The sequence below is a fragment of the Schistocerca serialis genome, chromosome 4, assembly GCF_023864345.2.
Source record: "Schistocerca serialis cubense isolate TAMUIC-IGC-003099 chromosome 4, iqSchSeri2.2, whole genome shotgun sequence".
NCBI classification, from domain to species: domain Eukaryota; kingdom Metazoa; phylum Arthropoda; class Insecta; order Orthoptera; family Acrididae; genus Schistocerca; species Schistocerca serialis.
Window position 1 is genome coordinate 781681832 of NC_064641.1, and position 16170 is coordinate 781698001.

Below are 16170 nucleotides of genomic sequence, written 5' to 3' on the forward strand. Positions count from 1 at the left end.
TTGTGATTGTGTAAGTGTATTGAGTGCTTCTAGGTCTGTGTTACTCCATTTCACTACTCCAAATGAGTAGGTCAATATTGGTATGGCGTAAGTATTTATAGCTTTTGTCTTGTTTCTTGCTGTCAATTCTGTTTTCAGTATTTTTGTTAGTCTTTGTCTATATTTTTCTTTTAGTTCTTCTTTAATATTTGTGTTATCTATTCCTATTTTTGTCTGTATCCTAGATATTTATAGATATCTGTTTTTTCCATCGCTTCTATGCAGTCGCTGTGGTTATCCAATATGTAATCTTCTTGTTTAGTGTGTTTTCCCTTGACTATGCTATTTTTCTTACATTTGTCTGTTCCAAAAGCCATATTTATATCACTGCTGAATACTTCTGTTATCTTTAGTAAATGGTTGAGTTGTTGATTTGTTGCTGCCAGTAGTTTTAGATCATCCATGTATAGCAAATGTGTTATTTTGTGTGGGTATGTTCCAGTAATGTTATATCCATAATTTGTATTATTTAGCACGTTGGATAGTGGGTTCAGGGCAAGGCAGAACCAGAAAGGACTTAATGAGTCTCCTTGGTATAGTCCACGCTTAATCTGTATTGGCTGTGATGTGATATTATTTGAATTTGTTTGGATATTAAGTGTGGTTTACCAATTTTTCATTATTATGTTTAGGAACTGTATTAATTTAGGATCTACTTTGTATATTTCCAAGATCTGTAGTAACCACGAGTGGTGTACACTATCAAAAGCTTTTTGGTAATCAATGTATGCGACCTTTGTTTAGTTTTAGCTTGATATGTCACCTTTGCATCTATTATCAGTTGCTCTTTACATCCTCGTGCTCTTTTGCAGCAGCCTTTTTGTTCTTCATTTATAATTCTGTTCTGTGTTGTATGTGTCATTAATTTCTGTGTAATGACTAAAGTTAATATTTTGTATATTGTTGGTAGGCATGCTATGAGGCGATATTTTGCTGGGTTTGCTGTGTCTTCTGGATCTTTAGGTTTCAGATAAGTTATTCCATGTGTAAGTGTATCAGGGAATGCGTATAGGTCTGCAATGTAATTGTTAAATAATTTAGTTAGATGTGAATGTGTTGAGGTGAACTTCTTTAGCCAGAAATTTGCTATTTTTATCATTTCCAGGGGATTTCCAATTGTGCATAGAATTAATTGCTCAGGTGACTTCATGCTGCAAAATTATCACTTCAGGCATTTGTGGTATCATCTTGTATGAGTCAGTTTCTGCTTGTATCCACCGTGCATGTTTGTTATGTTGTACCGGGTTTGACCATATTTTGCTCCAGAAGTGTTCCATGTTTGTTATGTTTGGTGGGTTGTCTATTTTAATGTGTGTGTTATCTATTGTATGATAAAATTTCTTTTGGTTTGTGTTGAATGTTTATTATTATTATTATTGTTATTATCAGTGGAAATGTGGAAACATCACGCCCATTATCGTTAGGAAAAGAGCGTTATTCAAAAACGAATATTTCACAATTAGCAGTTTTGAGATGAATCATGCAAAATAAAAGTGAGGATTCATGCGAGTTAGATGGAACAGCCCGCTGCAGTTAATGATGTGTTTATACTGTATGCGCTGTTCACCAGACAGGCACTAGCTGTTAGCGGAGTAGGGCACGCGTGCCAGACTCAAGTACATTCGTACACATTTCATATCTTCTTCTTGTGTCATTCTAAAACAACGTGGCGGACGCGTGGCACACACAAAATATGAAAATATGGATATGCTTCTGGTCCTTGGTGCATCTGATAAGCGGGCTGTTGTTGCTGCTCGAGAATATGCTGCTAGGTACCTTGGTCAACGTTATCTAGATAAAAATGCGGTTCGCTGGCTGAAACTTCGCCTTCGGGAGACAGGCTCGCTCCTTCTTCCATCGTGTGACAGAGGACGTCCACGGACTCGTAATCCAGCTGCTGAAGAAGGTAGTCTGGAGGTCGTTCAACAAGAGCCCCAACGAAGTACACGTAGCATAGCCGTCGTTGACATTTTGCACGAGCATGGCAGCACCTGTATCATTATTGTTTAACGCAACACGTCATCCTGCAGACCGCCGTCTGCGGATGCAGTTCTGTTTATGGTTCCAGCAACTACAGGAAGCCTACGACGTAACACTGTAGTATGTCTGGATGAGACAGCGTGAGAATGTCTTCAATACGCACAATACCCACCACTGATGTGACGATAACCCGCGCGTCACCGGCGACCGCGCGTATCTAGTTCGCTTTGGCACTGTTTCGGCCGGAATATTGGGAGACAGGAGTTTGGGCCCCTACTTGTTGCCTGACGGTTGACAGCACGGAGGTATCAGGTATTCCTCTCAAACTATTTGCCTGACGCACTGAAAGATGTTCGACTTCATGTTAGCCAGAGGTTATGATTCCAACTTGATGGTCACCTCCACACTTCGAAATGAATGTGCGACGATATTTAGCGGGAACATTTCCAGGGAAATGGCTCGGTTGGTGAGGTCCAGTTGTATGGCCTCCGCGTTCACCTAACCTAAACCACTCGCGTATATTCCTTTGGGCCACTTGAAGGGGCACATGTGTTCTACTCTGCCGACACATGAGAAAGAACAGATAGCGCGTATTCATGCTGCTCTTGTATCTGTGGATGCAGCCATGTTGCGAAGAGTCCAGAGCAGTATGATCCAGCGGTTCGCGCGGTGTTTGAAGGTACATTTGTTGACTTAGAGAAAGCTTTTGACAATGTTGATTGGAATACTCTGTTTCAAATTCTGGAGGTGGCAGGGGTAAAATACAGGGAGCGAAAGGCTATTTACAATTTGTACAGAAACCAGATGGCAGTTATAAGAGTCGAGGGGTATGAAAGGGAAGCAGTGGTTGGGAAGGGAGTGAGACAGGGTTGTAGCCTATCTCAGATGTTATTCAATCTGTATATTGAGCAAGCAATAAAGGAAACAAAAGAAAAGTTCGGAGTAAATAGTAAAATCTATGGAGAAGAAATAAAAACTTTGAGGTTCACCGATGACATCGTAATTCTGTCAGAGACACCAAAGGACTTGGAAGAGCAATTGAACGGAATGGACAGTGTCTTGATAGGAGAATATAAGATTAACATCTACAAAAGCAAAACGAGGATAATGGAATGTAGTCGAATTAAGTCGGGTGATGCTGAGGGAATTAGATTAGGAAGTGAGACACTTAAAGTAGTAAAGGAGTTTTGCTATTTGGGGAGCAAAATAACTGATGATGGTCGAAGTAGAGAGGATATAAAATGTAGACTGGCAATGGCAAGGAAAGCGTTTCTGAAGAAGAGAAATTTGTTAACATCGAGTATAGATTTAAGTGTCAGGAAGTCGTGGTGGTGGTGGTTAGTGTTTAACGTCCCGTCGACAACGAGGTCATTAGAGACGGAGCGCAAGCTCGGGTTAGGGAAGGATTGGGAAGGAAATCGGCCGTGCCCTTTCAAAGGAACCATCCCGGCATTTGCGTGTAACGATTTAGGGAAATCACGGAAAACCTAAATCAGGATGGCCGGAGACGGGATTGAACCGTCGTCCTCCCGAATGCGAGTCCAGTGTGCTAACCACTGCGCCACCTCGCTCGGTCAGGAAGTCGTTTCTGAAAGTATTTGTATGGAGTGTAGCCATGTATGGAAGTGATACATGGACGTTAAATAGTTTAGACAAGAAGAGAACAGAAGCATTCGAAATGTGGTGCTACAGAAGAATGCTGAAGATTAGACGGGTACATCACATAACTAATGAGGAGGTATTGAATAGAATTGGGGAGGAGTTTGTTGCACAACTTGACCATAAGAAGGGATCGGTTGGTAGGACATGTTCTGAGGCATCGCGGGGATCACCAATTTAGTATTGGAGGGCAGCGTGGAGGGTAAAAATCATAGAGGGTGACCAAGAGATGAATACACTAAGCAGATTCAGAAGGATGTAGGCTGCAGTAGGTACTGGGAGAGAAGAAGCTTGCACAGGATAGAGTAGCATGGAGAGCTGCAACAAACCAGTCTCAGGACTGAAGACCACAACAACAACATTGAAGGTACATGGGGGTTGCATTGAGCAACTGTTCTAAGGACAGCATATTCTTTTGTAAGCGTCATGGGTCACTAATATGGAAATTGTTGTTGTCACTGCTTGCTAATGTATTACGTCTGAGCGGAAGTACTGCATGTAGTATGTATGAATGACTAGTAGACGTTCAGTTAGTTAACTGTGCAGTCATCTTTAGCTTCTCGAAACTACTTGTTTTTGTAGTTATTCTGTCTCACAACATGTCATTTGTTACATGTGTCGATTGCTGACTTGTCTGACGACGTTCACCGTTACAAAACACTGTACTACGTAAATAATGTCTGAGACATGTGGCTTAAGAAACGGTGCATGCTACAGTATTATATGGCTGAATGAGATTGGAAAATAAAAATTAATACTCTTTCATCCATAATCGAACCTTCGACCTCCTGCAGGCTAACCCAAAACGCTATCTACTGCACCATCTGCATAGCACTTCTGGTACATACTGACAGACTTAATAACCGTACATGTGATTACAGTGTTGCCAGAGTGCCAATGTTTAACATACATTTACTGCTGGAAATATGTGCAGGATGCAATTTTGTGAGAGAGGTTTTTCTATTGCTAGTATGTGAGGAATCGCGCTCAGAAGTAAGAGTGCGCGAATTTTGTTTCACCCTGTATATATGAGGGTTTCAGAAAAGACTTATTAACATTTGAATTTATCTATGTACCCAAGCTGAAGCGACGAACGAAAATTCGTAACAAGACCAGGATTCGAACCCTGGTCACCTACTCACTACGCAGATGTGCTAATCACTACGCTGCCTTGGTACAGTGGTTTTGCACAGCTGCACGGGTGCCACTACGGCAAAGTGGTTAGAGCATGTGTCTCGTGGGCAGGAGACCTGGATTCGAATCCCAGCCTTAGTACAAATTTTCACTCATCACTTCAGTCTGAATATATACGTCATAGATGTCTGAGACTTGAAGAGGTCTCTGGTACCATATAATATAGTCACATTTGATTATAGGACCTGTGCCTAGGCTTCTGTCAGGATCCCCCATTTCATTAGATGCTGAGGTGCTATTCCAATACATCTGGAGAACCTCTGCAATGCTGATCGAGTTTAGGGGACATTACCAAGTGGACTAAGGCGTGAATGGGAATGTCAATTGAGAAGAGTCGCGAGATACAGTAGTCCGTGTAGAGAGCGAAAGTCCCAGAGTGGCGCAGCGGTTAGAGCATCGGCCTTCTGCGCTGGAAATCTTTAATTCGAATAGCGACCTTGGTGCAAATTCCCTTTCGTCGCTTCTGTCTGCATATTTATATACAATAGATGTTTGAAACTTGGAAAGATCTATGGAACCACATAGTTTCACTTGATTTTATATTATAAATTTTATATAATTTTTCTCCTTCGTGAAACTTTTTCTTGTTATTGCTAGTCTTCCTTTTTATCCCATAATCAGTTATTATGAAAGAATTAGAGCTACATAATTTTGTGAACAAAAACTTGTGTAAAACACTTAGAAATTATAATCTAATTTTCCTCTGTCGTACCCACTGTCTTAAAGTGTGGCTACACGGAACTATACATTTCTGTGTTACACAGACAACATCATAATCATTGAAACGATACAAGACTAAACATAAGATTTAGAATCGCCGGAAACGTTTGCAAGGTAATTCTTTCCTTTAGAAACAGATATAAAAATTATATATTTTTTTTTTTTTTTTTTTTAAAGAGAGTGCAGCTAACCCTCCGACCGGACATGCTGCTAGCACGCCTCCCGTGCGACCCAAATTCTCAACTTATCGACACACTTTGAATGTAGTGCCGCTTGCCCGTTATCACTGTTATTCGCTGTATTTCACAGATTCTCATAACAGTACGAAAATAGCACTCAAAAGACCATTGGCCGCCCTCGTCTTATATGTATATGTAGTGTCTGTTCTTTTGTACATATTCGAAAGATCAGACACCACATATACACATTTGACAATAATATGTAAAATTAACTTAAGAAAGTCGTACGCACTCTCCGAGGATGGTGGTTCACACAAAGGAGCATTATGAAAAATACTTAGAGTGCTTATCGTCTAATCTAAGCATTCATAAATGGAACACTGAATTTTCTTTTCAACCCATTCGATGTGAATTTGCGTTTTTTTTTTCGTATTTACGATAACTTAGGGACTAATGAGGCGTTCTTATACGTTTAATGCAGGTGTCTTGTATTCCCTGACAATATCTCTTGAGATGAAATTCCTTTTCCAAGCTTCTATTCTGCAATTTTTACGTTGTTTGCATCTCTGTATGTAACATAATGTTCTCATTAGTAGCGCATGGCGTAGCCGCGCAGTCTAAGGCATCTTGCCACGGTTCTCGCGTTTCCCCACGTCGGAGGTTCGAGTCCTCCCTCGGGCCTGGGTGTGTGTGTTGTCCTACCGACGATCTCAGCAATTTGGTCCAATAGGAACTTACCACAAATTTCCGATTTTTTTTCTCATTAGTCGTTGTGCGAAAAACATGGCTTTCTGTCTCAGCACATTTAACTGTTAACAAGATTTCCTTTAAGATATTATCCGACGTGGATTGTCTTGAGAAAATAATCAACATAAACCTGGTGGCTCGATTTACAGCATGAAATCACTCTTAAGTAAGGTAACGAAGAAATGAAAAAGGAGAAAATAACTACTCTTTTTTAAATGAGATGCTCGGTTCGAGAAATAGTATGTTGTCGCACTTCGCATAAGTGTGAAAGATTACATTTTATGTCTTTAGAAATTGCTAAATTATTCCACACAATCAGCATCACAATTAACAGATAGTATTAACGGTTAGACGCAACACTTTCCCCAGGAAGCGGGTGGTTTTTTTTAAGTCTTACAACTCACCACCATATTGAGGCCTTTCCCAGATGTCAAAGAATGCGGATAGTAGTGCTACGAATGTTGCACTCGGTCATGTAGGATGCACAGCAAACTGCGGTAATTCAAGTTAATATAAAGATCACCGATTTTAACTAATGTATTTGCACACCAAGATATAAATCAAAAATACGTTACTGTTATTTGTGACATGGTATGTTCTTCACCGAGTAACTTTTTCGGTCTGACTCATACATATCTGCACCGCATGTGCCTCCAGCACGCAACGTCGCGTGTTTTCGGCCATTTCATCGCACGAAGCGGGGCATGCACTCTCGTTAGACCAAAGGTATTAGATTGACAGCTGCCATTTTTAAACAACGGATGCCGGAAGACCTAATAAGCAGATTGGCCACGAATAAAGCAGAACGCACGCCTCAGGTACAAGAATGAACCTCCGGATTAAAATGATACAACCACTGTACACAGAGGTTACAAAAATCATGGAATAGCGATGTGCCCGTACACAGATGGCTGTAGTATCGCCTAAACAAGGTATAAAGGGACAGTGCATTGGCAGAGCTGTCTCCCCACTCCCTGGCACATCTGCTCAGCACCCCCCACCCCTCTTCTGGATCCTCCTCTTCCATTGGCTCCTTTCCCCCCTCCCACTTCACTTTTCCTCTCCTTCCCCCCCCTTTTTTTCCCGTCATCTGACCAGTTTCCCCCACCTGCACTCGGGTGTGGTATGTCATATTTGTGCCAACCTTTTAGTGCAGTGTTTAAGTGAGTGTTCAGTGTTGTGCGTCTTTCCACAGTGTTGTGAAAGGAAATCATGCTGTCGCTGGGTGTGCATTTTATATCTCTTGCGAACAGAACCTAGACTGTCGCCGTGTTTTTTAATTGTCTATTATTTTTCTGCTTCCTGTGTATTTTATTAGCATCATCAACACTGTGTTTTATGTTTTAAGCTCCAGCATTGTCTGCCATTTTACCTGTAGGTCGCCGATTTTATCGCCAACTGTTATTATTTATTATCTTCATCTTTTTAAAACAAATTCTGTAGGCTGAAGAGCGGCGTAATAAGCTGCTGCCAGCCCGCCCCGTTTAGGGGGAATCGAAACTCAATAAAGGAAAAAAAAGCAGAGCTGTCATTTTCACTCAGGTGATTTATGTGAAAAGGTTTCCGACGTGGCTATGGCCGCACAACGAGAATTAACAGACTCTGAACTCGAAATGGTAATTTGAGCTAGACGCATCGGACATTCTGCTTCAGAAATCGTTAGGGAATTCAGTATTCCGAGATCCACAGTGTCAAGATTGTGCCGATAATACCATATTTCAGGCATTACCTCTCACCAAGAATAATGTAGTGGTTCAAATGGATCTAAGCACGATGGGACTTAACATCTGAGGTCATCAGTCACCTAGACTTAGGACTACTTAAACCTAACTAACCTAAGAACATCACACACATCCATGTCCGAGGCAGGATTCGAACCTGCGACCACAGCAGGAGCACGGTTCTGGACTCAAGCGACTAGAACCGCTCGGCCACAGCGGCCGGCTAATGTAGTGGCCGACGGCCTTTACTTGACCGAGAGCGGCGGCGATTTCGAAGAGTTGTCAGTGCTAACAGACAACCAACACTGTGTGAAATGACCGCAGAAATTACTGCGGGGCGTATGACGAACATATCCGTTAGGACAGTGCTGCAAAATTCGGCGTTAATGGGCTATTGCAGCAGACGAACTACGTAAGTGGCTTTCTTAACAGCACCACATCGACTGCAGCGCCTTTCCGGGACTCGTGATCATATTTGGAGAGCGCGCCGCAGCGCGTAGTGTGAAGCAGTCGCCCTCCGTTTCTGGCGGTGGCGCCGCTGTGGCAATCGCAACTTTGGTGTCTCCCTCTGGTGGGAAAGCGGAAAGGTTGCCTGTTCACGTGCATTTAAGGGGCGCTAGGAGCTCGCCAGTCGGTCAGTCTGGGTGTGTCTCTCGTCAGCATTTGTTAGGCAGTTAGTGTCTGTCTGTCGTTCGGAGTGCTAGTATGTCTGTCGATCGGATCAACCTTTAAAGCTGGTTGTAAGTTACTTGAACGGCTGGTAGCCAGTCGGCTCACTTGGGTCCTCGAATCTCGGGATCTATTGTCCCCTTACCAGTGTGGCTTTCGAGAGGGACGATCTCCAATCGATCATTTACTTCGCTTGGAATCCGCAGTTCGGCAGGCTTTTTCCCAGCGCCGCCATTTGGTTGCAGTGTTTTTTGACCTTCGCAAGACCTATGACACGGCCTGGCGCCATTACATCTTACTAACCCTTCATCAGTGGGGTCTTCGGGGCCCACTCCCGATTTTTATCCGCCAGTTCCTGATCCATCGGTCATTCAGAGTTCGAGTTGGTACTGCTTTTAGTTCTCCACGGACCCAGGAGACGGGTATCCCACAGGGTTCTGTCTTGAGTGTCCTTCTTTTCCTCATTGCTATCGATGAACTTGTGGCCTCTGTCGGTCCCATGGTCGCCCCTGCCCTGTATGTGGATGATTTCTCCATTTGGGTTAGTTCCTCCTCGATGCCATCTGCAGAACGGCAGCTCCAGGTGGCTATACGGCGTGCCTCTGCATGGACCCTCTCACACGGGTTTCAATTCTCTCCTTCAAAATCGCGGGTGGTCCACTTCTGTCGCCGTACTACGGTCCACCCTGATCCAGAGCTCTATCTCGCTGCACAAAGGTTGCCTGTGGTTCCACAGTTTCGTTTCCTAGGTCTTGTTTTCGACAACAAGCTCACTTGGCTGCCCCATATCAGACTCCTGAAGGTAGGATGTTTCCGTAAACTCAATGTCCTTCGCTTCCTTGCCCACTCCTCTTGGGGTGCGGACCGTTCCCTCCTCCTCCGTCTTTATCGTGCTCTAGTTCTGTCACGTTTGGACTATGGTTGTCATGTTTATGGTTCAGCTGCTCCTTCCACGCTGCACGTGCTGGATCCAGTCCACCATCGTGGTATCCGTTTGGCCACCGGTGCCTTCCCTACTAGCCCTGTTGATAGTCTCCTGGTTGAAGCTGGGATCCCCCCCCTTTCTGTTCGACGGTCCCAGCTTCTGGTGTCTTATGCCCTTACTATCCGTTCTTCTCCCGCTCATCCTTCCTATTCTATCCTATTCCCAGACCATGGACGTCGCCCGCCCGACTCCCGCCCTCGGGCGGGTTTATCGGTTGGGCTGCCCCTTGCGTCTCTTAACCGTGATTTTCAGCTTCCTTCTTTGTCCTGTCTTCCTCGCTCCCTCCCCTCCACCCCTCCTTGGTTAGTTCCTCGGCCTCGAATTCGAATGGATCTCCGCCGCGGTCCGAAAGATTCCATCCCCCCGGTGGTGTTCCGTTCCTTTTTCCGCCAAATTTTATGGGAGTTTCGGGATGCTGTTGTTTTTTACACTGATGGCTCTAAATCTGCTGATCATGTTGGGTATGCCTTCACGTCCTTTGTTGGAACGGAAAATCATCTGCTGCCACCCTCATGTGGGGTGTTTACTGCGGAATTGATGGCAATTTCCCGGGCCCTTACATTTATTAAACAATCCCAACACAACCGCGTTTTGTTATGTACGGACTAGATGAGTGGCCTTCTTGCTATTGACCGGTGTTTTTCGCACCATCCCTTGGTCTCTGCCATCCATGACCATCTCGCTGATCTTCACCGTGCTGCTTGTTCTATTGACTTCCTATGGGTCCCGGGCCATGTGGGTATCCTGGGTAATGAGCTCGCTGATCGTTTGGCTGTGGGAGCAGTTACTTACCCCCCGTTTTCTGTAACCACTCCTGCAGCGGATTTACGGCTTTACATCAAATCCCACTTTGCACAGTCATGGGCCAATTCTTGGGAGGCTACTCCAGTGTCTAATAAACTTCGTGCAATTAAGGTGAATCCAGGCCCATGGCGTTCTTCCTTTCGCCTCTCCCGCAAGGACTCGACCACACTGTGTCGTCTCCGCATTGGCCATACCAGGCTGACCCATAGTTTCCTTTTGCGTGATGAGCCACCCCCGCTATGTTGTTGTGGAGCCTTCCAGTCAGTGGCCCACATTTTGGTTGAATGCCCCCTTCTGTTGGCTCTGCGTTCTAAGTACAGACTCCCCCACACTTTACCTTTGATGTTGGCTGACGATTCCCAGATGGTCTCTCTGGTTCTAGGTTTCCTCCGGGAGAGTGGTTTTTATTCTCAGTTTTAAAGTTTTTAATCTCCCTCTGGTGTTGGGGCAGGGCGGTGAGTGTTTGGGTGTCTCCCACTGTAGGCAGTGTTCAGAGATTCCCGATTCACCTCCCTGACCGGAATCCTCTTTTCTTCCCCTTTTACTCTGTTTATACCCCTTCTTTTTAAGGCTTGGTTAGTTTTTCTATTCCCATACGTACTTTCTGCATTATAGCAGTTGTACCTTTTAAGTCACAGGTGGTCTTGCCTATGCTGCTTCAGCATAGTGTTGGGTTCGTTCTCTTGCCAACTTCCCTCATTTGTTTTTACTAATGACAACGTGACTGCCCTTTTACGTTTCCCCTTTTTCTGTTTTATTGTTCTGACTTTTCTGAGATGTCCCGTTAGCAGAATGGAGTCTATTTGAAACAAGGGACTGATGACCTTGCTGTTTGGTCCCTTTAACCTCAAACAACCAACCAACCAACCAACCTTTAAAGCCGGCAAAACTAGAGTCTTTCCACTCCGCCAGTAAGAGAACTCAGCGAGTGGCCGCCCGGTCGGGGCTTAGTTCCTGCATCTGACTCTGCGCGTTAGGCCTCCAGTCTGCTCAGGCCATGGTCATTGGCGGTTGGATCGATCGGTTGGTCGGTCGTGCACTGAGACACAAGATGACTTGTCCGTCTTGAGCGTCGGCGCATGTGAAGTCGCCACGTGAGTCCAGTGGGCCGCGGCATATAGCGAGGGGTAGTGACTTCGCGGTCGACACGAGAGCAACAGGAGTTAACCTACATCAGTCTGGCCGGTGCGAGCTGCGACGCCGTGAGACGGGAGATCGGCGCGCCTTCCTGCGTCCGTTGAAGCGGCTGGCAGCGGACGGTTCGAGAGAGGGATTTGGGGGTGCTGCACCTGGTCTTCTCGAGAAATTGCAGTTTATTAGAAGTTAAGTGTTGGTGATATGTTGTTTGATTCATTCTTGTTAAATTCTACTTGTTTTCTTGGTGAGGTCACCAACCGTTTTGCGTTGTGGTCGTCCCACCATTCTTCTCCGTTTGCCCACCCGCGGGAAGGTGGTTGTTTATAAATTGGGTGGTCCGTTTTTCCCTTGTGGAGTAGGGGCGGGTTAGAGCAACCTGCGGTTCGGGTTGTTCGGTAATCTCCCTATCAATCTACCGTACGTTAGTTGCTGCCTCTGTCATGTTTGTCGGATTTGGTGTGTTAACGAATTTATTGCTTGCAGTGTAATGTTATGTTTTGATCTTAGGAAACTTTGATATTATTGCCTTGCCTATGATCTTTAGAGGCGGTATCTGTGAACTGTAGAGCATCTTAACTATTGTTTGGCCAACCTTGTAGAATTTTATATAAGACTGCATTTCATGGGCCTTTATTTAAATGATCATTTTAGTATATAAAGTTGCCATCCTCTCACCATAAGATTTTTCTTAGAAGTTAAAATCAAGTTGCACCTTCGGTGGCAAGATTAATATTTTAATTGTTAGTGTTTTGTACCATTTCCATCCCTCCTGGAGGGGGGGGGGGGGTGCGTAGTTTGTGTGCTTGTGTAAATTGCTTAAAACTCTTAGTTTATATACAGGGTGAGTCACCTAACGTTACCGCTGGATATATTTCGTAAACCACATCAAATACTGACGAACCGATTCCACAGACCGAACGTGAGGAGAGGGGCTAGTGTAATGGTTTAATACAAACCATACAAAAATGCACGGAAGTATGTTTTTAACACAAACCAACGTTTTTTTAAATGGAACAACGTTAGTTTTGTTAGCACATCTGAACATATAAACAAATACGTAATCAGTGCCGTTTGTTGCATTGTAAAATGTTAATTACATCCGGAGATATTGTAACCTAAAGTTGACACTTGAAACCTCCAACGTTCAGTTGCCTGTTGTAACAAACACGGGCCACGGTCGGCGAGCAGCATCTGCAGGGACATGTTTACGATGACGACCGTGTTTACGAGTGTGGCTGTAGTGCACTGTTGTGGTTTGGTCTAGATGTCGCAGTGTCCGTATGTAGCGCTTGCTGCTATTGTTATTCTGCATTCGTCTCCGCACGCAGACCAACTGTAGTACACCGTGTTACCAGACGTCTGTGATAGTGTAGTGTTGTAGGAACTGTGACCATGGTGTATTCGAACTCTGAAAAGGCGGAGATGATGCTCATCTATGGCGAGTGTCGACGAAATGCAGCTGAAGCCTGCAGGGTGTATGCAGAACGGTACCCGGACAGAGAGCATCCAACGTGCCGCACATTGCAAAACATCTACCGCCAACTGTATGCAACAGGTATGGTCGTAGCACGCAAACGGGTCCGTAACAGGCCCGTCACAGGAGAAGCAAGTGCAGTTGGTGTTAGCTGCTGTTGCCATGAACCCACACAAGAGTACACGGGACATTGCGAGAGCCGGTGGACTGAGTCAAAGTAGTGTCATGCGCATACTGCATCGTCACCGCTTTCACCCGTTTCATGTGTCGCTACATCAGCAATTACATGGTGATGACTTTAATCATCAAGTGCAATTCTGTCAATGGGCATTAACAGAGAATGCGTTGCAGTTCTACCTGTTTATCGATGAAGCGGGTTTCACAAACCACGGGGCAGTGAATCTACGGAACATGCATTACTGGTCCGTGGACAATCCTCGCTGGCTCAGACAGGTAGAGCGACAGCGACCATGGACTGTAAATTTGTGGTGCGGAATCATTGGCGACCACCTCATTGGTCCTCACTTCATTGCAGGAGCCCAAACAGCTGCAACATACATCGCGTTTCTACAGAATGATCTGCCAACGTTGCTCGAAAATGTTCCACTGGAAACGCGTCGAAGTATGTGGTATCAGCATGATGGTGCACCTGCACATTCCGCAATTAACACTAGGCTGACCCTTGACAGGATGTTCGACGGGCGTTTCATAGGACGTGGAGGACGCATAAATTGGCCAGCCCGTTCTCCTGATCTTACACCTCTGGACTTCTCTCTGTGGGGTACGTTAAAGGAGAATGTGTAGCGTGATGTGCCTACAACCCCAGAGGATATGAAACAACGTATTGTGGCAGCCTGCGGCGACATTACACCAGATGTACTGCGGCGTGTACGACATTCATTACGCCAGAGATGGCAATTGTGTGCAGCAAATGATGGCCACCACATTGAACATCTGTTGGCCTGACATGTCGGGACACACTCTATTCCACTCCGTAATTGAAAACGGAAACCTCGTGTGTACGTGTACCTCACCCCTCATGGTAATGTACATGTGCGTCAGTGAAAAAGACCAATAAAAAAAAGGTGTTACCATGTGGACTTAATGTGCTGTTCCAGTCTCTTCTGTACCTAAGGTCCATCACCGTTCCCTTTGGATCCCTACGTAATTCGGTGCTCTCCGATACACACGATCAAACAGCGGAGGACTGGTACTCAAGCGTCAACTTTAGGTTACAATATCTCCGGATGTAATTAACATTTTACAATGCAACAAACGGCACTGATTACGTATTTGTTTATATGTTCAGATGTGCTAACAAAACTAACGGGGTTCCACTTAAAAAAACGTAGGTTTGTGTTAAAAAACATACTTACGTGCATTTTTTTATGGTGTGCATTAACCAATTACACTAGCCCCTCTCCTCACGTTCGGTCAGTGGAATCGCTTCATCAGTATTTGATGTGGTTTACGAAATATATCCAGCGGTAATGTTAGGTGACTCACCCTGTATAATGTACTGCAGATTTGCACCAGTGTAGTCTTTCAGAGGCTGTTGTGAGCGGTCGCAACTACGGCCGTGTCAGAAGGGAGCGGCAAGGTTGTCTGCCTGAAAGCTCATACAGTCAACACTTGTTTCTTCCTGTCTCTGAAAAAATTGTAACTTTGATATTTAGAGGGTGCTTACTGATTAGAATTTTAAATCTGTTTCTTTTAAAAAATGCTTTTAGGCACTATTAAAGTGAATAAAATTCCCATTTGTTAAAAGGAATTTGGTTATGATTTCATCAGTTACTCCCTGGCAACTACTTCCATGCTTACATAATGTGATTAAATGTGTTAATGTTCTTGATGAATCGCTAGTAAATAAAATAAATTCTTAAGAAGATTCTGTGAAAATAAATCACGGTTCAATATCGATAGGACCCTAGGCTACTGCAAAATTCTGGTCTGGTCAGATGAGCCCCGATTTCACTTGATGAGTGCTGGTGCTAAGATTCGAGTGTGGCTCAGACCCTACGAAGCCTTGAAGCCAGGTTGTCAACAAATCACTGTGTATACTGGTGGTGGCTCCATAATGGTGTGGGCTGGGTGTGTACATGGAAAGGACTGGGTGCTCTGATTGTTCAGCTTCTTAGAGACCATTTGCAACGTCATGTTACCAAACAACGATGGAATTTTCGTGGACGACAATGCGCCATGTCAACGGGCCAAAATTTTGCGCAATTGTTCTGAAGAACATTCTGGACTTTTCGAGCGAATGGTTTGGCCACCCACGCCGGCGGACTTGAATCCCATCGAACATTTATGGTACATAATGACGTCAGTTCGTGCACAAAATTCTGCACTGGCAACACTTTTGCAATTATGGTAGGCTGTAGAGGCAGCGGAGCTCAATACTTCTGCAGGGGACTTGGACTTCGAACGACTTGTTGAGTCCGTGTCGTGTCGAGTTGCTGCACTCCGCCGAACAAAAGGAGGTCCGACACAACACCGGAGGTATTCCACGACTTTTGTCACGTCAGTGAAGACTGACAATGTCAAAAAATAACAACAGTAAAATACTTACGTATTGTTATAGCGAAATCTGATTGTACCGTTTTCCTCCGCAGAAAATGGTAAGCTAAGTAACGTCAGTTTAAAGTTGGAGATACATCTTTGCTTTACAAGCAAAACACACCGTTGACATTTGGATAATCACTACTGATGCAGTTGCATATGTGACAGTTAAAGCTATTACGCAAGTAACAGTTAATGTTAACGTTATGAGAGGCCTGGTGGTGAAGGACTGAGTGCTTTTTTTGTAAATCAAAGGCAGTGATTATTCGACATAGTCCTCTTACAGGGTGTTTCAAAAATGAC